We start from the raw sequence: 26,979 nt of genomic DNA, 5'->3' as shown, positions 1-26,979 counted from the left end.
TTTCTCCCAAAGTCATGCAAAGCTGAAGAGTTAAAAGAGGCAGAATCATGAGCCGACTTTGAAGCGATATCGGTACCAATCCACAAGGTCTTTGGCCGTGATTTTGATACATTGTGTAGTTATTTAATTCTTCTTTCCAAAGGAAGAAGAAAATCATGATTTCAATACTCCTATTCCAAGTTACGATTTTTCTACCATAATCGTGCAAAGCTGCAGAAGAGATGTCAAAATTCAAAAGCAACTTCAAAATTTAATTCTGAACAATGTGGAAGAAATTTTGATATGAAACTTTGACATATTGTAAGACGTTGAGTTCTATCTCTCTTGGATCAAGTGTATTGCGATTTCATGGCTTTCACATTTGAAAATAAATACATTTCAAAGATGTCAAAGTTGAAATCACAAAGTGTAAGAAATTTGAGCTCTATGTGCCTCCCAAAAGTCAGAAGATTGGTCCAAGATCTTCTCCAAATTGACAGGTAGACTTCAATCCACACTACACTGAGTGTTTCTCTCACCATCCTCACGTCAGGTGCTTTCTCATCAGAAATGAATGAAAGTACTTCAAATGTTTATATCGTGGAACCGCAAATAAAATTATGAAAATGGAGGTGGCAAGTTTCTTCACAAAGGTTGCAAGAAAGGTGAATGTGTCAAGTGAGTTTTCTGTCAACATTGCTAGGATGAGATGAGTGGTTCCACGCCAATCATATGAACAAGTCGTGCAACTTTTAAGCTATTTAGGATCTTTTGGAAACCTGAAACAAAAAAGAAACAAAAAATTGGTGACATCGATGCCAACACATGATGTTCTCAATTATTCTTAGTTGATCTACTTCTGATAATACATGTAGTAAGTGATGACCCTTCAATATGACATGACAAACATGAGCAGCAACACAACAATCATGTTCGATATAGCGGTGCCAATAGCACAAAGTTTTGAATTACGGTCAAATTGGATCTTGAACTTCAATTTTCCTGTTTAAGAAACATGTCAATGCAAAATAGAGATGCAAAACCACAACCATTACCTGCAAGAACGGAAAACAAGAAAATCCAAAAGACAAATCCATGAGGGGAACTTCCAGATTTGATGACCAACTTCAAAATTTAATTCCCGTCAATCAGGAAGGAGTTTAACATTGATTTTTGGATATGTCATATAACTAAAAGTCTAGTTTATCCAGAATCAGGTGCCTCATCATTTTAATGCTTCTACACCAAGAAAATGATGTTTTGGCAAGATTGCGGATAACTGTAAGAGGAACGTCTAGATTTGGAGTCGAACTTCAAAAATTGATTCTCGTCGATCCAGAAGATTTGTAACGTTGTCTTTTTGGTTATGTTATAGTATTCGAAGTCTATTTTCTCCAGAATCAATCTTCTAATAGTTTGAATGCTCCTACACCAAGAAAATGATGTTTTGGCGAGATTGTGCATAGCTGTGAGAAGAACGTCTAGACTTTGGGTCCAACTTCAAAAATTGATTCCTATCGATCTGGAAGGCTTATAACATTTTAGTTTTTGGATATCTCATTGTACTCGAAGTCTAGTTTCTCTAGAATTAATCTTCTTGTCGTTTGGATGCTCCTACATCAAGAAAGTGATGTTTTACAAGATTGTGCACAACTATGAGAAGAACGTCTAGATTTGGGGTCAAAATTCATAAATTGATTCCCGTTGATCCGAAAGGTTTATAACTGTGATTTTTGGATATGTAGTACTACTAGAAGTATAGTTTCTCCATAATCAAGTCTCTTATCGTTTGAATTTTCCTACACCAAGAAAATAATGTTTTGGTGAGATCACGCATAGCTTTGAGAAGAATTGACAGATTTGAGATCCGACTTCAAAAATTGATTCCCGATAATTTGGAAGGTGTTTAAAGCTGATTTTTGGATAGGTCGCAGTACTACGAATTAATTTCTTCCAAACCAATCTGCTCATCATTTGAACGTTCTACACCAAGAAAACGAAATTTTGTTGGGACTGCATGAAATTGAGAAAAGAAGACACCAAATTCGGAGTTCCACATTGATTTGGTTAGAAAATTATTTTTCGAATGATTTTTGTATCAATCCTTTGTAAATAGGAGTTTCTTATATAGAAGTTACTTTGAATAATTTTTATTTCTTGCATAAGGAAAGTTGTATAAAATAGGAAGAAGCAAATCATATCAATTCCTACCATCTAAATGGAAGTTGCTAACATTCAAAAGGAAAGCAATAAGTCTTGAGATGTCAAGAATGACTCTTACAAAATCAACTAAAGGAAAGTCAATATTCCTTTATTTGATTCAAGATCCAATCAATCTTCTTGTTCTTTCACACCTTGCAAAAAAGATCACACAATGTTACTACTCACTAGAACTATTTATTTGAAATCAATATAGACGGTCCGCGTGGTTATCAAGCAAGAACGTTTAGACAAAAAAATTTGAGATCACTACAAACAAGTCATTGTAGTGACCTAGTTAGAATGCGATAACGAGGAACAAATACTCTTGAAGTCTCAACAGTGCCTTCATAAAGACTTCAACTTTGGATTGAATGATTAATTTGGGCTTTACAAATAAGTAAGTCCATTTTTATTAAACTCAAGTCTGAGGTCCATTTTACCTTAAAGCCCAAACTCATGCCATGTGTCACAATGACTAGATATCGGAGATCAACAAGGTGATGCCACATGTCCAAATGAGGTGGTAGTCCCAGTCAAATGCAAGAACGAATCGCAATGCGTCAAGTGTCAAAATGACATCCTTTGACCAATCACAAGCAACCATTTCCATTCCCTACAATTATAAATAGGGGATAGACATGACATTCAAAGAGGATCCAATAAACACTTCAACAAGGATTCTGCAATTAGAGAAAGCTACAACATCAACTACATAGCCCTTCGAAGGAGTGATCAACGGAGTTCTTCCTGGAGATCGACTTGCAACGACAAAGTGCATCCCGATGTTCTTGGAGATTAAATACATCTCAAGGAGGTTTATATAAGCTACAACATCAACTACATAGCTCTTCAAAGGATTGATCAACGGAATTCTTCCCGGAGATCGATTTGCAACGACGAAGTTCTTCCCCACGTTCTCGGAGATCAAATGCATCTCAGAGAGGTCTACATCATCTTACATCCGAGAAATACGCTACTGAAGGCCCTCAAATCACGAATAAACTTAGGAGAGAAGAATCAACAAAATCGTACTCACAAGATTCATTAATAAAATCACATTTATTTTTTATTTATTTTTCGTGCAGTTAATTTTCCACGCTTACATTTGTTGCGGATAGAGCCTATTCGTTGCACGTCTATCCCATATATTGTACATCTAAAAATATGTAGAACTTGTGCATATATTTTCTAATTAACAATATGTTATTGTTACTTTTTGTTAGTAATTTAAATACATAAAAAGTTAAGATATTCACTTTTTGTTATATTTCAAACTTGACGATACAATAGTTTTCTTTCTTTGTTAAGTAGAAATGTGATGAAACAAAAGAATCAAAAGATATTGACATACTAAAGACAATTGTGTTTGATATTATAATAGAAACTTATATTTTAAAAACTTTGTACAACTTCTCCAGTATCATTGTTTTAAACATAATTTTCCACAAGTATAATGTATACAATACTTGTGATAAAACCTATTCTTGATAGTACCATGTGGATACATATCAATAAACCGTTGTAAATTCTCAATAATAATAACTAAAAAATAATAGAATGCTATACAATGAAATGGAACATGCAACATGAAACATAAACATTACACAAAACAAATAAAAGAAACAAGAGAGGCAACATAGAAATTTTCTCATTTTAAAAAATTATTTTAAGTGCGTCAAATAACAATATTAATATTTATAGGATAGAATTGAAGAACACAAAGAATTTTCATGTATATAACATTTACCTATTCGAGATCATGGATGAGAAGCGTAAATAAAATTATATATATAATGATTATAAGTGAGAGTTATTATATTTATATAATATAGAGTTAGTGGATATAGATGTTTTCTGTATTAATATGATGATTTACTATTTTGTGTTTTTATTTATTAATTAGTTTGTAAGATTTTAATATAATATAGGAATAAAATAATAATCTAATTTTTGGCTAATATTATTACCATATTTAATATAATATGATGATTTAATAATACTATATAATAAATTTTTATAGTATTCTTTTCAAATCTTGATCCACTTCCAACCTTGCATTTGATATAAAAAGAAGAAAAAGAAGGTTCTGCATGTATGTTGATTGAGAGAGATCTCATCTTTTTTAGTTTGATGAAGAAGTGAACTTTGTTCATCTATTGGGTAATCTCAATAAAGCGTGGCATCCCTCTTTGATAACTTTCTTTTCTTGATGTATAATTCCTACAAAAGAGAGATATAATTATTAAAAGATTATAAATTTGTCACTGAATTTTTCGTGGAAAGTAAATATTTTGGTTGGATTACATCAGAGAGAAAATGAAAGTTATGTTTTCATATTAAAAAATTAGAAAGTTTCTCACCGTTGCTGTGAGAATCTGTTTTTCACGATGCGTTTTTATATTTAGATAGTTTCTTTCCATTGGTATTTCTTTTGATCTATTTTTGGTGACAAATTTCATCATAAACTTGTCAGTATTTACATTAAAAAATTTATAAATAATATATTCAAAATTTTAGTAGGTTATATTTTAAAAATAGGGAAAATGCACAAGTATGCCCTCAACCTATGCCCGAAATTTCAGAGACACACATATACTATACTAAGGTCCTATTATCCCTCCGAACTTACTTTATAAGTAATTTTCTACCCCTTTTCGACCTACGTGACACTAGGTTGAAAGAAAAAGTCAATCAGAATTGGGCACAAGATAGTGCTATGTAGGCCGAAAAGGGGTAGAAAATTATTAATAAAATTCGTTCAGGGGGTGATATGACCTTAGTATAGTATAAGTGTGTCTCTAAGATTTCGGGCATATGTTGAGGGGGTATTTTATCCTTCAAAATATTTAAAATTCATGATGTATTTGGTACTAACCAATTTAACTCTACGACTCCCAACACTAAACCGAGACAAATTCCCAACCTAATTTCAGATGTGGAACTTGAACCTGACCGGACTCTCAACATAGGACTTGAGACTTGACTCATATTCGAGACCCTACTCTTGACCTTGAACTGACTTCTAACCCTGACTCGAGAGTCTACCTCCACCCGGGACTCAGGATCTGACTCCTGATCTTAACCTGGCCCTGATCCTTACCCGAGACAACCTGAGTCCTGATCACGATCCCACCTCTAAGTTTGTATATGGATATCCATCCTTGTGTATATTCTTATGGGTTAAAAATAGATTAAAACATATATTTACTCGTTTGAAACATAGTATGGACTTTTATCCAATAACAGAAAGAAATATAATATGGACTGGAATTGTCAGCTCTAAACCTACCCAATCATGGAGGTGTAACAGAATATTATGATCCATCAACATACAAATTGCATAATGAGAAAACACTGACTCAACCAATAGTTGTGTTACATAGTTACAACAAAAGTTACTTCTTAACAGGACCTGTGAAAGTTAGAATAGTTTGCATAGTTGTGAGTATGAGGAGTATGATGGCTGCCACAGTAGAAGCTCCTACCCAAGGACTACTAAAATAATTGTGCAACAAATTTGCCTTCATTTTGTTCCATGGTTTTTCACAATGTTCAACTGCTTTTTTGAACTGTTCACTGTAATAGAAGTTGGAATAAACACCGACCCCATTTCCGATTTTGTTGAAGAGGCTAGCCACTTCTTTGTCCTCTCCCATCCAATTTTCTATGATTCCTTTCTGACGAAGCAAATTAACATCTTTGTCTGAGTCAATAAGATGATCCATGAAAGTTACATAATCACTGAAATATGTAGGTAGTACATCCGATGATTGTTGCTCATAAGCGATGAGATTTCGCAAGAAGGTTTCTGTGTAACCAAAGACTTCAAAATAGGGGATTTTCATCAATCCATTGTCGAATGTTATATCAAATAAACTTGTGTTATCCCCACCATTGTCTTCTTTATAACAATATCCAATTTTAACGAAGCTAACTCCAGCTTCGGAAAGCTCTGTTGCATTTGGCATGGCCTTTTGTCGCGTTATGTCATATTTAGGTTTTCCCACGGAATTCTGACCATGACATGAAAATATGTGTACTGCATGAAGTAAGTGTTTGATATTTTCTGCATTACAAAATTCTGTCTCCGTAAAGGATGCACGGATCATGTTTGGTAAGTCAACAAAAAAGATAAACGAAACATTCGCAAGTAACAACAATTGTAATTCATCATCTTGCTTTGTCATGTGATGAAGCTGGTTGAGGACAAAGAAAGGAAGTTGGTTTTCTAGTAACAACATTAAGTCTCGGAATATTTGATGACATATGTAACCACCAAAATTGAAAACTTCATCTTCTTGTTCTGGACACATTTGACAACGCTCTCGAATAAACTCAACCACAAAGCAACCATCAAGCAATAACATATTGGCAAAATTCATGACTATGATTACCGAGGTCTTCTATATCTTCGTAACACTTGAGTGCTTTTTCCTTCAATTCCTCCAATTCACTGATGCAAATTTCCATATCAAGCGCCTCATTTCGTCGAAGAAACCTTCGTAGGTACAATAGTTTGTATTTTTCCATTGGACGGAGTTGAGGATTTTTCTTATGGTAAGGACCTATAGAGACCATCTTTGGTGTATAAGCAGTTGAATTTGATCCACGTAGCCCCATATTTACTTTGAATATGGTACACGTTTCAATAGATGAATTGTCTAAATCCCTATCCATTTCATCAAATCTTTCCTTTATGTCGATTAAATGATTCACTTTCCGCCCTTCTTCTATCTGTGACGGAATAGTAGGAAATGTTAAAATGTTTTTTAGAAGCACTATGCAATAAGCAAGCAATTACATTATTTTGATTAGGGAAAAAGGACAAAAATATCCTTCAAACTTTATGATCTAGTGAAAAAAAGTGATGCATGAATTTAAGAAGAAAAAAATCCAAAATTGATTTTTTTAATCTCAAAAGAATCACACGACTTAAAAATATTACCATACAATTTTGTTTACCCTTCCAAACCCGACTCAAATAGTAAAGCCATAGTTGGTGAATATGTTAGGACCACGAGGTATACTTAAAATTACATGAAAGGAAATTTGTTTCTAAGATTCTACAATTTCTTGAAATTTATGCATGCATGTAGTAAAAGATATCCCCGAACTATTCTAAATAGTATGTCGATATCCTCCATCATACTTAAGGAACATCGATATTCATGTCGTTCAAAAATTAGAGCATATATACCATTATAATAACAAACATTCACAGTGTAATAATCCTATTCACCGACCCAATATTTTTTAAATATCGGATCGAGGAATAAGATTGTGTCACTAGTCCATGTATAATCTTTCGTTAGAGTGAAGGGCTATATGTTCTAATTTTTGAACGATAGGGGTATCAATGTCCGAAAAGTAAGATGGAGGAATAAGATTGTGTATCTGCGCACCACTTACGATAAGTTTCCCTTTACCCTATATTTAGTTTCCAAATGAAACGTGACATATAACAAACATAGCCCCGAACTATTGTAAATAATATGAAGATACCATCTGCCTTACTTTTGAGACATTGATGTCCCTCACATCCAAAAATTATAGCGTATATACCGTTCACTCTAACAGAAGACTAACTAGAGACACGTAGTGCAATCTCATCCATTGAGTCAGCAGATAAGATTATGACACGTGTATGTCTGTTAGTATAAAGGGTATATATGTTCTAGTAATTTTTGGATGGTAGAAACACCAATAATCTCATCCATCGAGTCAGCAGATAAGATTATGACACGTGTATGTCTGTTAGTATAAAGGGTATATATGTTCTAGTAATTTTTGGATGGTAGGAACACCCAAAGTATAACAGAGGATATGGATACCATTTACGACAGTTCAAGAGTATATCTGTCATTTTTTCCAAATGAAAAATGGGCTAATGAAATCTAAAACAAATTTATATAGTTGAGAGAGACCTCATCTTTTTTAGCTTGACGAAGCAATGGAATTTGGTCATCTATTGGGGTGATCTCAATGGAGTGTGTCATCCTTCTTTCCTTAACTCTAAATCCTACAAAAGACTGTTTTCTAAAAATTCAATTCATTACCAAAAATAAAATATAAAAAATGAAAAAACGAAGCAAAAAGGGAATTTTTTTCTAATTATGAAAGAACCCTATTATATACATGTCTTGTCATAACCTGTTAGAAAAATAAACTAATATTTGATCAGGAAGGAATATATAAATAAAAATATAAACATGTAAAGTACATACAGAACGTCACATGAGGTAGCAAATTAAGAGTACATACATACATAAAGGATGCATGTGTTAAAGCTATGGTGGGATAATGTGTAAAACATTTAAAAATAATTACCTCTTTGAATTGTCTGTTTATAATTTAAAAAGCTAAGGTGGAATTTTCTTTGAGTTTCTTCTCTACTCAACTTCTCTATAAGGTGAAGGAAGGATGAGATATAAAATTATATATGAGTATTATATATAGATTTTCCACTATGTGATTGCAAATCTGCTTATATTATTAATATTAAATAATGTACACTTTGAGAAAAGTAGAATAAATAAAAGCTTCAGTATTATAGAATAAAGGTATAATATAAAAAGATACTTTCTAATTTAGCCTTAGTTGTTATCAATGTTTCTACACTTTGAGAAAAGTAGAATAAATAAAAGCTTCAGTATCATAGAATAAAGGTATAATATAAAAAGATACTTTCTAATTTAACCTTAGTTGTTATCAATGTTTCTAATTTTGAGTGTTTACTTAAAATTGTATAGTATTAAATAAGTAAATGCACACTTCAACGAGGGAATCAACAAATATATTATATATTTTATGCCACATAGAATCGGACGTGTGTATTTATCTGTCCATACCTAAAATTATAAAATATTTATATATCAATTAAAATTAAATTAAAAGATATATTTATATATTATGCCGAAAAATAAATAAAATTTCAATATCATAGAATAAATTAAGTCTTTCTATCTTATCACATAGGATAGGCCAGGAATCGTCCAAAGTTATAGTAGAAAGGAGTCATTCATGACAACTTTAATTTGGTGTTCCATATACAGTGCTTTTATCATCTGATAATAATAGAATTGATTCTTCTCCCTTACTTACAAGCAGACAAAGATTTCCATTTCTCCCAACAAACAATATAATGAATGGTTTGTAGAAGTTTGTGAAACCTGTTTCTCTGTTTCAGTATGTATGATTAGCTTTCGTTTTTAGTCAGAAAGAATGACATGTTACTAAATTAAGTATAAGTTTAACTTTAAAATACTCATTTTACGCCTAGTTAAACGATATATTGTTATATAAACATCTACTTTCTTTGTCCCAATTTATGACTCACTTTTCGCATTTCGAGATTCAAACAAGTATATCATTGATCGTAAATTTTTCATATATTTTTTGAATATTTTGATTTATCTGTTGTGATGACTTATAGTACTTTTGACGTAGTTTACAAATATATAAATTTCATTTCAAAAAAGTGAAAATTTAATGACAATTTCTAGTCAAACTCAACTCTCGAAAAATGAAAAGTAACAAATAAATTGAGATAGAGAAAATATTAAGTATTTAGACCACAAATTTCAATTATCTCTTTTTTCTTTCTTAAACTCTGTACCAAGTCAAACTAACCCACACAAAATAGGATGAAGAGAATCATACTACATATCCCACAAATTTTGCAAGAATAGTCTTAAAATTATTTAATGCATATTATTTTTAATATAATGAATCAAACGGGGAGTAAAATATGATACCAAGGATAAGTAATTTCAGCATCACACAAATATCACCCTGAGTGCTAAAAACCATTGTGGTTGGATGGTGGTGTTCACGCAGTCACACTCTGCCACATGTGATGGACATAATTTATTTTTTCTCGTGTCATTTTTATTTATGTTTGTTATAATATATAAACATGATCTTTAACTTGATATCAGTTGACAACTATGATATCTAACTTTGGATATGCACAAGTAAACACCTAAACTTGTATAAAATGGAATAAATATACACATTTATCCTACATGGCGCCCTACATGAAAATTTTTTGTTCTACGTGTCCTACATGGATTATGTAAACTGTCAACCCTGACATAACTCCGACCTAGGACCTAATTCCCCATCCCCAATCCCCAATCCCCAAGTCAAACCAATTCCTGCCCGACCCTGACTAAGGATCCATCAAATTCCACTCTCTTTACTTGCGATCCAATTCCCAATTCCCAAAAACTTCTGAACCTGACCCAGGACTTAAAACATGACCTTGACCTATACGCCGACCTAGGACATGAGTAATTAAAATTAAAATATGAATGAAATTTCTAGCTCTAGTCCTACCCCATAATGGAGGAGTGACACAATATGAAGTTCATCAACAAATAAATTGCACTTATGCAGATTTATTGATTTAATGTTCATGGACCTAAAAAACGCTATTGTTGTACCGAGGGAGCCAATGATACTCTAAATCATCTGTTTGGGGTTAAAAGGTAAGATCAACTACTTCTGAAAATTAAAAATGTTATTAAACATATCGAATACATGAGTTTACTTAATCATTTCTCTTTCACTCCACCTTAAAAGAAGGTGATACTACAACTTATTTGCTCACAAATATGATGACCAGACATCGCAAAACATCTACCTTCTTCGCCAAGGCTATAGATGTTCCTTCTAAGAATACATCCACCTTGAAGAATGATTTTGTTAGATTTCGAGTGAAGAAGGCCAACTTCATATCCGATTCTAGCTAAATTTTGTTTGGTCGCTTCTAAAATTTTTCTTTCCTTCTTTTATTTTGTTAAGTTAGAGTGTTAGGAAACGTTCTGCCCCAGCTGGCTATAGTGATAGATCTTTTAAAACCAAAACCTTCAGCTTCTAACAGTGATGAAAAGAGATATATCTTTTTTTTATTTGTGATGAATCTTTACTTGAGTTTGAGTCAAAGAACGGTGATATGGATCGGGTGGTCAAGATAAAATATGGTGGTTGAAAATTTAATTTTATCCAATAGAAAGACGCCATGTAATATTTATTAAATATAATAATTGAAAAAATACAAAATTGTTAGTTTAAAGAGTAATATTGTACCAAAAAGGTTGATTGAAGGGTATTTTAACCTAATAGGCGGATGAGGAGTATTCATAAACCTTTTCGAAAAGTACAAGGATATTTTGACCCTTTTTGTTAGTATCATATATGTAAACAATATTGATATTCTCTTTCATATGCAATATGATACATTTTTCATCTTTCTAAAATATATATGGATCATTTTATATCTTTTAAGTGCAAACTATTTAATGTATATAGTAGAATAAATTATTTACCATGGTGAGATTAATGAAACAGAAATCATATCTTGGAATAATAATATATTATGTACATTTTTCACGATCCTCTATTCAAATTCTGATTTCGTAAAGAAAAAAAACTTTTGAAGTTTTTCTTTCTGTTATTTTTATTAATTTTTAATTTTTTACACATTTATTAAAATAGTAATAAAAATTATGCAAAATAAACATGAAAAAATTATAACAATATTCAAGAGTATAAATTAGAAGTAAAATAAAGAGACATGAGTAAGGAATTTTATTAGACATTTATTGCATTAATAATTATGTATTAATTTTATTTGTAAAAATAAATGAATAATAAACAATTTTGAAAATAAAGGATAGAAATAAAATAATGCACAAAAAAATAAAACGATTGGTGACAGCATAAAAAAGATAATATATTTCAAACAAAAAAACAATAGTGACGAAAACCGATTATTACATACCAAAAAAAAGATTAGGAAATTTAATATTTGATTTTTAATTATTTTCTTGCAAGCCTAGTAAAAATGAAGCTCGTTGTCATCATAATTTATTTATTTTTCAAATGAGATAGCAATATTAATTGTGCTTCATAGCAAAAAAATAAAAATTAGAATAGTAAAGAATCAAATGAGTAGCATTCCCAATACATGTAGTTCATTTACTTATACAAACTAAAATTTACAAAATGCTATCAAAAGTAGATACCTTACTAATACAAGTTAAAGTAACAAAAACACTTTGTAGCAAAGACAAATCCGTACTTATGCTTCAAGAATTGTTTTTCTTCTTGTAACTCGAAATAGTCATTTTTTTTGAAAAGAATGAAAATTTCATGGAAAATTTCTGGTCAAACTTCTCGAAAAACAAAAAGTAACAAATAAATTGAGACAGAGAAAATATTAAGTATTTTAGACCACAAATTTCAATTTTCTCTTTTTCTTTCTTAAACTGCGTATCAAGTCAAACTAACCCACACAAAATAGAATAAAGAGAGAATCATACTACATATCCCACAAATTTGGCAAGAATAGTCTTAAAATTATTTAATGTATATTATTTTTAATATAATGAATCAAACGGACAGTAAAATATGATATCAAAGATAAGTAATTTCAGCATCAAGCAAATATCACCCTGAGTGCCAAAAACCATTGTGGTTGGATGGTGGTGTTCACGCAATCACACTCTGCCACATGTGATGGACATAATTTATTTTTTTCGTGTCATTTTTAATTATGTTTGTTATAATATATAAACATGATCTTTAACTTAGAATCAGTGGACAACTATGATATCTCACAAATAAACACCTAAACTTGTATAAAATGGAACAACTATACACATTTGTCCTACATAGAGCCCTACATGAAAATATTATATATTCTACGTGTCCTACATGTATTATCTCAACTGTCAACCTTGACATAACTCTGACCTAGGACCTAAATCCCCATCCCCAATCCCCAAGTCAAACCAATTCCTGCCCGACCCTGACTAAGGATCCATCAAATTCCTCTCTCTTTACTTGCGATCCAATTCCCAATTCCCAAAAACTTCTGAACCTGACCCAGGACTTAAAACATGACCTTGTCCTATACGCCGACCTAGGATATGATTAATTAAAATTAAAATATGAATCAAATTTCTAGCTCTAGTCCTACCCCATAATGGAGGAGTGACACAATATGAAGCTCATCAACAAATAAATTGCACTTATGCAGATTTATTGATTTAACGTTCATGGACCTAAAAAACGCTATTGTTCTACCGAGGGAGCCAATGATACTCTAAATCATCTGTTTGGGGTTAAAAGGTAAGATCAACTACTTCTGAAAATTAAAGATGTTATTAAACATATCGAATACATGAGTTTACTTAATTATTTCTCTTTCACTCCACCTTAAAAGGTGATACTACAACTTATTTGCTCACAAATATGATGACCGGACATCGCAAAACATCTACCTTCTTTACCAAGGCTATAGATGTTCCTTCTAAGAATACATCCACCTTGAATGATTTTGTTAGATTTCGAGTGAAGAAGGCCAACTTCATATTCGATTCTAGCTAAATTTTGTTTGGTCGCTTCTAAAATTTTTCTTTCCTTCTTTTATTTTGTTAAGTTAGAGTGTTAAGAAACGTTCTGCCCCAGCCGGCCATAGTGACAACTCTTTTAAAACCAAAACCATCAGCTCCTAACAGTGATGAAAAGAGATATATCTTTTTTTATTTGTGATGAATCTTTACTTAAGTTTGAGTCAAAGAACGGTGATATGGGTCGGGTGGTCAAGATAAAATATGGTGGTTAAAAATTTAATTTTATCCAATAGAAAGACGCTATGTAATGTTCAATAAATATAATAATTGAAAAAAATACAAGAATGTTACTTTAAAGAGTAACATTGTACCAAAAAAGGTTGATTGAGGGGTATTTTAACCTAATAGGCAGATGAGGAGTATTCTTAAACCTTTTTGAAAAGTACAAGGGTATTTTGTCCCTTTTTCATATATACAATTTACATTCATGTTAGTATCATATATATGTAAACAATATTGATATTCTCTTCATATGCAATATGATACATTTTTCATCTTTTTAAAATATATATGAATTATTTTATATCTTTTAAGTGCAAACTATTCAATGTATATAGTAGAATAAATTATTTACCATGGTGAATTAAATGAAATAGAAATCGTATCTTGAAATAATAATATATTATGTACATTTTTCACAATCCTCTGTTCAAATGCTGATTTCGTTAAAAATAGAAAACTTTTGAAGTTCTTCTTTCTGTCTTAATTATTAATTTTTAATTTTTTTACACATTTATTAAAATATTAATAAAAATTTAGAAAAATAAACATGAAAAAATTATTACAATATTTAAGAGTAGAAAATACAAGTAAAGTAAAGAGACATGTGTAAGGAATTTTATCAGACATTAAAAGGAATTTTATTAGACATTAATTGTATTAAAAATTATGTATTAATTTTATTTGGAAAAATAAATGAATAATAAACAATTTTGAAAATAAAGGATAGAAATACATTTCAAACAAAAAAACAATAGTGACGAAAACCGATTATTACATACCAATAAAAACATTAGAAAATTTAATATTTTATTTTTAATTATTTTCTTGCAAGCCTAATAAAAATAAAGCTCATTGTCATCATAATTTTTTTTATTTTTTAAATGAGATAGTTATATTGATTGTACTTCATAACAAAAAAAAAAAAGTTAGAATAGTAAAGAACCAAATGAGCAGCATTGCCAATATATATAGTTAATTTACTTATACAAACTAAAGTTTAAAAAATTCTAGCAAAAGTAGATTACTTACTAATACAAGTCAAAGTAACAAAAAACTTTGTAGCAAAAACTAATCCGTACTTATGCTTCAAGAATTGTTTTTCTTGTTGTAACTCGAAAGAGCTAGAATTTGAAAGAGTCATTTTTGGAAAGAATGAAAAATCTAAAAATTTGACAAAATTAAGTTAAGCATGAGTTTTGTTCCTACTTCAAATGACCATAACTTCTAGATCATAATGAGTTAGGTGTGCTACCAGGTACAATAGGAAAATTATTTTAATTATCTTTACAATGCCGGTGAGTTTTTTCAGTTTCGAGTGTGTATGAGTGAAATATGCCCATTTGAAGTTGGACTGTCTAGATAAGGAAAGTCAAAATCGGATTTTAGAAGGGAATTGTGTGTCTCAACCATCCAATTAACTAATTTTGTTTTTGGTAATTAAATTGGGGTCAAAGCTGATTGGATTCAATTACGATTTTGAAATTGAGTTAGGATTTTGAGAGAAGAGAAAAGAAGAGGAGAAAAGAGAAGGAGAAGCAAGAATATTGTCAAGTTCTTGAAGAACTGACGGTGGATTTCGTCAAGGGGTGATCCCTACAAGATATGTGAGATCACGTAGCGTTGGATTAGCTCACTCACATGCCAATCATGATTCAATTCAGCGTAATTGTGTTCTTGAAAGAAACAATTATGAGTTCTTGCTGAAATTTGTGTAAGTTCTTGCGGGTTCTTGTTGTTAAAGTTTTTGAGAAGTTTCTTGAGTTCAATTCAAGATATTGTGTGTGATTTTTAGTAAATTCATGCATATATTGGTTATGTAGTTGAATCTAAGTGATTGGGGAAAGACCCAATTGAATTTAGGGGATTCAGAGTAGAAAAACGAGCAAGAAAATTGGGGAAAATCTAGGGGAAGGGGTGGGGCGCCAACTAGAACGTCCCGTTTGTGATATATAGTTTTTGCTCTGGGGCACTGCGCCAGCTAGTGCTCTCGTGCCCTTCGCCACTCAGAGCGCCAGTAAGGCCAGGTTCTATATTCTTTCCCTCTTCTTTCCGTACTAGTTCACTTGAAACGTACCTATGTTTCCTAGTTGATTCCTACACTCTAAGGTACGTTAAAAAACATGAAATCATTAGCCTTGAATTCATTATTCAATTCAAAGAAAATTAAGAGTCAACTCAAGAGAAGTTCATAGTGTTTCCCAAAAGTCTTTTACAAACGTCTTTACTTTGTTTTAAGACTTGAGTTTTGAGTTGAGTAAAGAGTAAAGGTTGAATCTCATTTCTTTAAAGAGTAGTACATGGATGCATTCCCAAGAGAGTTTAAAATGTTTTCACATGTAAATAAGAAAGGAAACTGAGATTTTTAAAGAGCCTAAAACTTTGTTTTAAGACTTGAGTTTTGTGTTGAGTAAAGAGTAAAGCTTGAAGCTCATTTCTTTAAAGAGTATATGGGTACTATGTGAGTTTAAAATGTTTTCACATTTAAATAAGAAAGGAAACTGAGATTTCCAAAAAGAGTCTTTAACTTTGTTTTAAGACTTGAGTTTGAGTTGAGTAAAGAGTAATGGTTGAAGCCCATTTGTTTAAAGAGTATATGAGGACTATATGAGTTTAACTTTGTTTTATGACTTGAGTTTTGAGTTGAGTAAAGATCAAAGGTTGAAGCTCATTTCTTTAAAGAGTATATAGGGAAAATGTATTCTCAAAATAGTTTAAAATGTTTTCACATTTAAATGAGAAAGGAAACAAAATTTTTCAAAGAGACTTTGAGCTAGTTTTCAATAAAGAATAAATGCTTTCACGATTAAACAAAAGAGTAAACTTTGATTTTCAAGAGGAGACTTTGAGCTAAGTTTTAAGCAATTATATCAAACCACAAAAAGAATTATGTTCATAAACATAAGATCTAGTTATATATTTTAGAATACTATTGAGCACCGATATTAGAGAGAGTTCAGGCAACTCCTAGCCCCCATAAACCATGTAGCCATCATGGGTAGAAAAGGGTTATACTTTTTAGACGATTCCTTAGTGGTTTTTAGCATATATTAGTGGATCCACTTAGTAGTCAGGTTCTATACCCTCGGCAAGGTAAAGAATGACATTATCAACGTGAGGCAAAACATTATATCATCACAATAACTCTTACTTGATGGTTGTCAATTAGAGAAACTCCAATAGAAGTATTTTGTGTTCATATATACACATATTATTTGTATTTTCATATAAAATCAGATTTCATATTATATCTTTGCATACAAACAAAGTCACTATTGTATTTTTCAATACACAGAGTTTCTATTCATGTTTTAAAAGAATTTCTTCATATTGCATTTACATTACTTATTTATATTGAAATGAGTTCAGTTAAGTTGAGTTGAGACCATGTTTGTTATTTTAGTTCCTTCAAGCTTATGTATTATTTAGTATTCACCTCGCATACTCGTACATTCGATGCCATTTGTCATTCATTTTTTATTGATGTATATATATATAATTAGGATCAACATCCAGTGCATCATTTATTCTAGTTGAGCTCTACAGTTGTTGGTCAGATTTCTTGCTTTCGGAGGATCCCTTTTATTGTTTTTAATATTTAGTTCATTAGGATGTCGTAGGTCTTGTCTTGATATAGACATATCGACTTATATTTTGAGACTTGAGTTTCCATCTTTGCTATTTGAACATTTTTTTAAAAAATTTTAAGTTTACTTCATGATTTTATCATTTGAGACTATTTCTTGTATTTTAGTCCTCCGCTAAGTGAGTAAGCTAGGCCAAGAGTTTGGTTGGGGCCAACAATTGATCTCGAGCTCCAGTCCCACCCAAGGTGTAGGCTCGAGGCATGACAAACTTGGTATTAGAGCTAAAATTTGTAGAGTCCTAGGGAGTCTATGAAGCCATGTTAGTAGCATCCTAGTTATTGGTGAGAAGCGCACCACATCTACAATTAGGAGGCTGCCATACTTAGGAATGTTTTCATTTCTTTCATACTAATTTTGTACGATATAGTGTATCTCTATAAAAGTTTCTTTCAAACTTGTGCTTGCACGTGTCTTTCAGATCATACCTCTAATAAGATCTGTCCGAGGTAGTCTAACTATAAGGAATGTTGAACCACAGGAACAAGAGGTACCTAATGCACCCGAAGTACAACCCCAAAGAGAGGTCACTAATGCAAATTTGTGTGAGGCTATTCGGATGTTGATCCAAGTTGTGACAAATAAAGTGGGGCAATAGAGAGGGAATCAACACAGAATGGCTCACACTTCAAGGAACTGAGATTTCTTAAGGATGAAACTACCAAGTTATGCAGGTTCAAGTGTTACTGAGGATATCGAGAATTTTATGAAAGAGCTTCAAAATGTTTTTGAGATCATGAATATTGCTAATACTAAGAGGGTGTAACTAGCTGCATACTAAATGAAGGGTTACTCTAGGATATGGTTCAACCAATGGAAGAAGAACCGAGTCGAGGGAGCACCACAAGTGAGTTGGGCTTGTATTGAGAAGGCTTCTTGGCACGTTACTTTCCTCGAGAACTAATAGAGGCTAAGGCACGAGTGAGCATTCATGAATACATTTTGGAAGTTCACACAAGTTTCCCGCTATGCTATGGAGATGGTTGCTGACATGAGGAGCAAGATGAGTTTATCCGTTGCTAGGTTGTCTCACCGTTTAAGCAAGGAAGTCAAGACATTTATGCTGATAAGGGACATAAACATAGCAAGACTAATGACCATCTGCAAAAGGTTGAGGAAAACAAGCTGAGGGATAGAGAAGAGTTTAAGAATAAGAGGTTTAAGACATCAGAGAATGAGTCGGGGAAGCAAAAGAGTAATGCAAACCGGTCTTCCTTCTGAGAGAAACAAAAGGGACCTGTTCCATCATCTATAGTTCACCTGCACCAAAGAACAAAAATGAGTACAGTAGTCATAATTTCAGAGCTAAAACTGCCTATTCTTAAGGTAGTATGACACAAGGGGGTAGTAAGACTCTTGCATGTACTACGTGTGGGAGGAACCACTCAAGGATGTGTCGTGATGGATCCACTGTTTGCTTCAAGGTAGCCATAACGATTATTTTATGTGAGAGTGTTCAAAAAACAAGTTGGGTAATTGTAATGGGAGAAATAAAGCTCAACCTTCTTCAGTTTCTCCAACAAACATAGTTGCATCTAGAGGAGCTACTTCATTAGCAAGCGGAGGAGGAAACTGTCTTTATGCTATTGCTAGTCACCAAAAGAGCAAGAGGATTCTCCAAAGGTTGTCACTGGTATGGTTCAAGTCTTTAACCTTGATGATTATACTTTGCTAAATCCAAGAGAGCATATATTTTTGTAACTCTGTACATTATGATGAATTTTGATATTCTTACTAAAAAACTTAGTAACCCTTAATTTTTTTACATTTGTTGGTGAGTCTATTCTAGAGAAGAAAGTGCATTGTGATTAACCATTTCCATCAATCACAAGAGCAACATGTCTGATTTAGTTGAGTTAGACATGGTAGATTTGATCTTATTCTTGATATGAACTAGCTTCATGCTTGTTATGCCTCATGTTATTATAGAACTCAAGTTGCCAAGCTTCGGTTCCCAAATGAGCCAGTCTTACAGTGAAAAAGTAGTTTTGTAATGCCTAAGGGTCATTTTATTTCTTACATTAAAGCAAGAAAGTTAGTTTCCAAGGGGTGTGTCTATCACTTAGTCTGAATTAATGACTCTAGTATGAAGATACCTCTTGTTCAGTTTGTTTGAGTAGTAAAATTGTTTCCAAAAGTCTTTACAGATGATCTTCAAAGAGACCTCCCTCTGAGAGAGAAATAAACTTCGGTATAGATATTCTTCCTGATACTCATCCTACATCTATTCTGCCATATAAGACGGCCCCAACATAGTTAAAAGAGTTAAAAGTGCAGTTGAAAGATCTCTTAGAGAAATGTTTCATTTGACCAAGTGTCTGACCTAGGGGCGCTTCAGTCTTGTTTGTAAGAAAGATAGTTCCCTTAGAATGTATATAAATTATCGTCACTTGAACAAGGTTACCATCAAGAATAAATATCCTCTTCCGATATGATCTCTTTGATTATTTTTAGGGTACTACTTGTTTCTCTAAGATAGACCTTAGAATTGACTACCATCAATCAAGAGTAAGGGAGTGTGATATTCCAAAGACAGATCAAGACTCATTATGGTCATTGTGAGTTTTTAGTCATGTTGTTTGGTTTGAGTAATGCACCTGAAACTTCAAGGACCTTAGGAATAAAGTATTCAAGCCTTATTTAGACATGTTTGTTATCGTATTTAATGATTATAAACTAATCTATTTGAGGAATGAGGAAAATCATGCTACTCATCTCAAATTAGTCTTCCAAACTCTAAATGATAGATAGTTATATGCCATGTTCTCTAAGTGTGAGTTTTGTATTGAGTCTATGGCATTCTTAGGCCACATTATTTCCGATGATGGACTAAGAGTTGACACTCAGATGGTAAAGGCAATGCAAAATTTTCCTAGGCCCACATCTCTAATCGATATTCGTAGTTTCTTGGGGTTGGCTGTCTATTATATAAGGTTTGTACAGGGGTTCTCATCTATTTCGTCCCTTTTGACCAAGTTGACTAAAAGAACAATGAAGTTTCAATGGTTTGAAGCTTGTGAGAAAACCTTTCAGAAATATAAAAAGAGGTTGCATACTTCTCCAGTATTAACCTTACTAGAAGGTACACAAGGCTTTGTAGTATATTGTGATGTGTCTAGAGTTGGATTAGGTTGTGTGTTAATGTAGAATGGTAAAGTTATAACTTATGCTCCCAGAGAGTTGAAGGTTCATGAGATGAATTACACAACCCATTACTTAGAGTTGGCTGCCATATTATTTTCTTTGAATATATGGCGGCATTATAGTTATGGTGCTCATGTGAATGTGTTCACTGATCACAATAACCTTCATTATGTGTTTAGTTAGAAAGAGCTTAATCTCAGACAAAGAAGGTGGTTAGAGTTACTCAATGATTATGATATAAGTATTGTTTATCACCTCGGTAAGACTAATTTATTTTTGATGCCTTGATTAGATTGTCTATGGCATTACCACCAATTTTTAGGAAAACAAGAAAAAGTTAGCAAAAGATATGTATAGACTTGCACGATTAGGAGTATGCCTAATAGATTCCACATAAAGAGAAATAGTGATGATTAATAGGGATGAATCATCATTAATGTAATAACCCTAAAAATGGCCATGCTAAGTAATGCCTAATATGTCTAGAATGCCTACGATTAGACCGGGTTCACACGGATTGATGTGCGTAGAACCATACATCTAAACACTTGCGGCATCCAGGAAAACTAACTTTAGGAGTTAGTTGAGCTAGGAAAGGTTTGGTACAGCCACGTAGGGCACCCGAATACGAAGATTTACCCGGATTAGTCTTTACCAGACTTAAAGAGGGGAAATCTTAAGTTTGGAGGGTCTAGGGGTAAAATGGTCTTTCTACAGGTTAAGGGTAGTATCGAAATTACCCTAAATATGTAATTAATTATTTAATTAATAAGGTGGAGGGGCATTTTGTGGAGAGAGGTCCGAAAATTTGCCTTTGAAGTGAAGTCTTGCTCCACCCGGGTTCGAACCTAGGTGGAAGCAATGGTTTAAATTGTTTTAATTTAAATTGGTAATTAATTTAATTTATTAATATTTATTGGCTGATTTAAAATAATAGGGAAATCAGATTTTTTTAATATTTGAAAGAGTCTTAGTTGACTAAGTCTAAACTACTTCACCTCTTTTAACTCTTTTTCACGTTCAACTCTCTCTCTCTCTCTCACGTCAACATCTCTCTTGTCTTTCACGTTCCATCTGCCAAAAACACAAGAGATGATCAGAAACTAAAAATTTTTCATACTTGAAGAACTTTCACGTTAAAAACTTATTCAAAACATAACAAAAAACATTAGGCAAAGGGAGGAGTTTTTCCGTCGAGTTAGTGTTGAAGCTTTTGGACTTAGGCGAAATTTTGGAGAAGGTTTGGGGAGCAAGTTCAAGGTTTGAACGTCAAAATAAGGTATAGGTTTTCTTACTCTTGGTCACTTTCCCATATGACCCTTAAAGTTCAAACATATCTACTCTAAAAACTAGGGTTGTTCCCCGTTGCATGTCCTTGCCACTAGCTCCCATCAAATCATAGGTTGGGTATGTTTGCTGGTAGAAATTAGGGCTACAATGTGTTTCCGTGATGATTATGTTTATGTATGTATGTCAGGAATTATGTGAATATTGAGCATGTTGGCCAAAAATTTAGTGAAAAATGATGTGTGCGCAATGTTTAGCCGTGCTATACACTCTTGGATTCAAGTTCGAAAAATGACATGTTTATGGTTGTATTTCATGTGCACAAACTTGCTTAAATCCTGATGTTCATAAGTGATGTAAAAAACACTGACTGAGTGCAAACTAATAGTCAAATGAATCCATGAAAATGAACCTAAAGGACTCACTAAAAACTACTTAAAACGTTTAAACATTTAATTTGAAAGAGGTAAGAAACTAGGCTGCAAAGATTTCCAGCATCTTGTTGATGTGTTTCGACCAAGCTAAGGGGATTATCATGCTATGTAAAAATGTATTAAAATATGTGAGGCCACTTAGAATCGAACCCATGACCTCACCATATTAAAAATCATTGAAATAATGTGAGAAAAAGAGAATGTGGCATGTGGGATTCGAACCCATGTGCCTTGATCCAAAAATGAAATTAAAAAATAAGAAATGAGAGGAGTGGTATTCGAACCCACCACCTATCAATCAGATTTAAGGAGGAATAAAAAATAAAAAAAGAGGTTGAGGTGTGTGGGAATCGAACCCAGGACCTCTAGGCAAAACCAAGGAAAATAAAGGAGAAAAATTTAAGTAGGGCTAAGGGGGTTCGAACCCACACCCCCTCGGCCAAAAGAAGAGAAATTAAAGAGAATGAATTAAAAAGAAAATTATGTTGTGGGAATTTGATCCCACATCCTCTCAGTCCCAATTAGAGAAATTTGAAGAGAGAAATCACGGAAAAAAATTAAATGGAGGCGTTGGGGCTCAATCTTAGGTCCCCAAGCCATATGGATTAAACCAAAATAAATAAAAAATTTAGTGTTATCCAAGGGATTTGAAATAAAGTTCCCTTGCCCGAAATTCGTATTGATACATAAGTCATACGTGAATAAATGTTCAAAGTAATGCTGCCCACATAGATCGATATCGAGATCTTGGCGTACATACAAGATGCATAAGTCTTGTACCACATAATCTTAGGAAGATATGAATCACTTAAACGAACTATGAATGAAACCTCACGGCTTGTATGTATAGACCCATAAGTCTAGCATACGTTTCAAGGTAAGTGAACCTAAGATGTATGTAATGAAATGATCAAACCCTAGAAGGGTTAAGTAAGAATGTGAAACACACTAAATGGCCAAGTACATTTACATGTGATGAAATGAACAATGAAATGATGAAACCCTAGGAGGGTTAAGTAAGAGTGTGAAACAAGTAAATGGCCAAGTACTTTGGCATATGATGAAATGAACAATGAAATGATGAAACCCTAGGAGGGTTAAATAAGAGTGTGAAACACACTAAATGGAAAAGTGCATTGACATATGATGAAATGAACATTCACGTAATAAGGGGTGAGTAATTATGAATAGCAAATGTGCGAAAGTAAATGAATGTGGTGAGAACATGATAAGAGGCTAATGTTAAAGATGAGAGCAATGTAAAATGAGCCTAAGTAATGTTACCAAAACGTACTCACCTATGAGAGTGTAAAGTTAATGAAAAGACCAGTCTCTATGAACACTCTAATGAAAGTATTGAGATGAAAAATCATCTATTGAGCTATTATGTCCTCATACTAGAAGCCAACTTCCATAACATATGAGTTGAATGTAGTGAAACTTTATGCTGAGCATCGATAGACTAACTATGAGCTTTGAAGCCTTCTTTTAGGAAAGGGAGGAGGTTCACGTAACTCTCATGAGATGAGACTGTCTGGCATGCCAGGTATGGATTTTCTTACATCTCCTAGTCTTCGAACCTATACTTCCAATATAGGGATCTGGCGGGGTTCAATTCCCATGTACGCTAGCATGTTTTGGGTCACTTTGGCCGGTGATTCCACCTCTTTTCAGTTTGGGGGATACACAGGATTTCATGGTTCTCACATGATCTATGTTGGGTAAAGATAAAGTTTCCAATGAATGAATGAGGGCAGCCTCAATGATGCACATAATGAAATGAATGATACCAAAGGTGTTAGGATAGGATGATCAAGAGGTGAGCTAGACTTAAGTAATGACAATAGGTTATTCTTGATCATTGCACATCGAACCCGATGAAAGTCTTAAACTACATCCTAGGTATAGCTAGAGTTCACACTAGCCTATGAACGAAATGACTTTATGAAGTACGTATGAATGAATGAAGCAGACTTTGTGTTTTCTAATGAAGGCTCCCTAGTTGAGGTCCCATATGTTGAGCTCTCATTTTGGGAAGTCTTAATGTCAAGTCCATGAATCCAAGGTCTCATGGTATATGAATGAATGATATGAAAGATGTGATGTGCTACATGCAAAATGATATGTGCTATGTGTAAGATGTTATGTGCTGTGTGCAATATGATAAGTATGATGATGCATGTTACTCTCATGGCATGACTTTCCTAATCCAAATTCGGAAAGCTCACTAACTTTCCTAATCCCATTTTGGCAAGTCCTCTGACTTGACTTTCCATAATCTTGTTGTTAGAAAAGAGCTTTTTTTTACTCATTCATGTCCTTGGTGTGTGCTTTCATATACCCATACTTAGTACAACTGTGTACTAGTCCCATAAAATTCTACAATTTTAGGTTCACGCACAGGTGAACGCTAGAGCTTACAGGTTGACTGTGCAGCTATTTGGACATAGAGCTTTCATCCAGACTTGGTAGGCCCTCATGCTTTCGAGTATGTCTACCATTATTATCTAGCTTAGATGTAGGCTATAACTAGTGGAGCATGTTCCACTAGTGTTTCTTTCCACTTCTGTTCAGACTTTGTATTGGTGCCGTTTTGGCAAAAATACGTTTACTAAAATTATGAACTAATTCTTTCATTTAATTATCTCTTTATTAGATGGTTGATTTGTGAACGCCTATGATATTAAGTAGTATGTATACATGTATGTTAAGAAACAAAAATTTTCAAATTTTCAGCTAAAATTAACCTAGATGAAGTAAGGATGACGTATGAAGGCTTGTCTGCAACCTCTGAGAGTTCAACGACGCCGGTTTTGTCTGGGGTCTAGATTTCGATCGTGACAGTTAATTTCAGAAGTGAAAGAAAAGCAAGACCAAGATCCTATGTTGCTTGAAATGATAGGAAATTTTCATAAGTAAAAGGTGATGACTTTTGAACAAGGGGGATATCGTGTATTGAGATATCAAGGTAGATTATTTGTACGAAAGGTGGATGAACTTCAAGAGAGAATCATGGAAGAAGCTCATAGCTCCAGAAATTCTATCCCATCCGGGTTCCGCAAATATGTATTGTTATTTAACAGAAGTTTATTGGTGGACTAGTATAAAGATGGTCTTTTCAGAGTTTGTTTCTAAATGCTCGAATCAACAAGTGAAAGTAGAGAACCAAAGGCTAGTTGGTATGACTTCAAGAAGGGAAGTGGGACATGATCAATATGGATTTCATTACTAGCTTGTCATGGTCTCTCATGAAACATGATTTTATTTGAGTGATTGTTGGTAGAATGACAAAATCAACCCATTTTTATCGATAAAGACTACCCATTCAGTAGAGAACTATGCCAAGTTATACATTCAATTGGTAGAAAGACTTAATGGAGCTCCGGTTTCCATTATTTCAGACAGAGGTGCGCAATTTACTGCACAATTTTGGAAGTCATTCTTGAAAATCTTGGGTTCTAAGGTGAACTTAAGTACTGCTTTCCTTCCTCAAACATATGATCAAGTAGAGCGCTCTATCCAAACGTTAGAAGATTTGTTGAGGGACTGTGTGATTGATTCCAAGGGTAATTGGGATGATCAACTACCTCTCATTGAGTTTTCTTACAATAATAGTTACCATTCTAGCATCCAGATGGCTCCTTATGAAGCTGTTTAATGGAGAATATGTAAATGTCCTATTGGATGGTTTAAAGTTGGAGAAACTTCGTTGATAGGACCACACTTAGTTAATCAAGCTACGAAAAATGTGAAAGTTATTCAAGAGAGGTTGAAAACACGCAAAGTCTCAAAAATCCTATATAGATGTTAAGAGAAGAGACTTAGTGCTCAAATTACATAATTGGGTTTACTTTAAAGTTTCACCATAAAGGGTGTTATGAGATTTGGTAAGAAGGATAAGCTTAGTGCCCGGTATATTGGTCCTTACAGAATATCCAAGAGGATTGGAAATTTAACTTATAAGTTTGAGTTACCACAAGAGTTAGCAGCAGTTCATCCGGTGTTCCACATCTCCATTTTGAAGAAGTGCATGAGTGATTCTTCATTGATCATACCAATCAAAGATATTGTAATCAAGTATAACTTATCTAATGAGTAGATTCCTGCTAAAATTCGAGATTTTCAAGTCGCAAGTTGAGAACAAAGGAGGTAGCATCCGTCTAAGTTCTTTTGAGAAGTCAGTTTGTTAAGGAAACTACTCGGGAAGATGAGGAAGATATGAAGAGATAAATCTACATCTCTTCGAATCTGGATAAGTTCCAAATTAAGAAACTAATCCTTTTCTTGGCATTCACTTTAATAAGTTGGCATGTTTTATTTGAATTTTTATAGTTGGGTGTATGAACTGAATGTTAGATTTTACACCCTTACATTTCTAAGATTGATCTCACTCAAACATGAATGCTACCAAGGGGGAGATATTGTAACATCCTTCAAGTAAAAAGAGCTATAATTAGAAAGAATCATTTTTGAAAAGAAGAGAAATCTAGAAATTTGACAAAATTAAGTTAAGTATGAATTTTGGGTAAACTTTAAGCAACCATAAATCCTAGATTAGTATGATTTAGGTGTTATACCAGGTATAGTAGGAAAGCTATTTAAATTATATTTCCAATGTCGCTAAGTTTTCTCAGTTTCGAGTTCGTATGA

The 26,979-nt window shown here is 33.0% G+C and overlaps 1 pseudogene; it reads right to left on the bottom strand.

The window, feature by feature from the left end:
• Positions 1–5,401: 5,401 nt before the first annotated feature.
• LOC101251507 (UPF0481 protein At3g47200-like) lies at positions 5,402–8,638 on the bottom strand (annotated as a pseudogene).
• Between the last annotated feature and the right edge of the window lie 18,341 nt (positions 8,639–26,979).

Source organism: Solanum lycopersicum, chromosome 1, assembly GCF_036512215.1.
Source record: "Solanum lycopersicum chromosome 1, SLM_r2.1".
Classification (NCBI taxonomy): Eukaryota; Viridiplantae; Streptophyta; class Magnoliopsida; order Solanales; family Solanaceae; genus Solanum; species Solanum lycopersicum.
The sequence above is the reverse complement of the archived record's forward strand: the minus strand, read 5'-3'. Positions and strand labels throughout refer to the sequence as shown.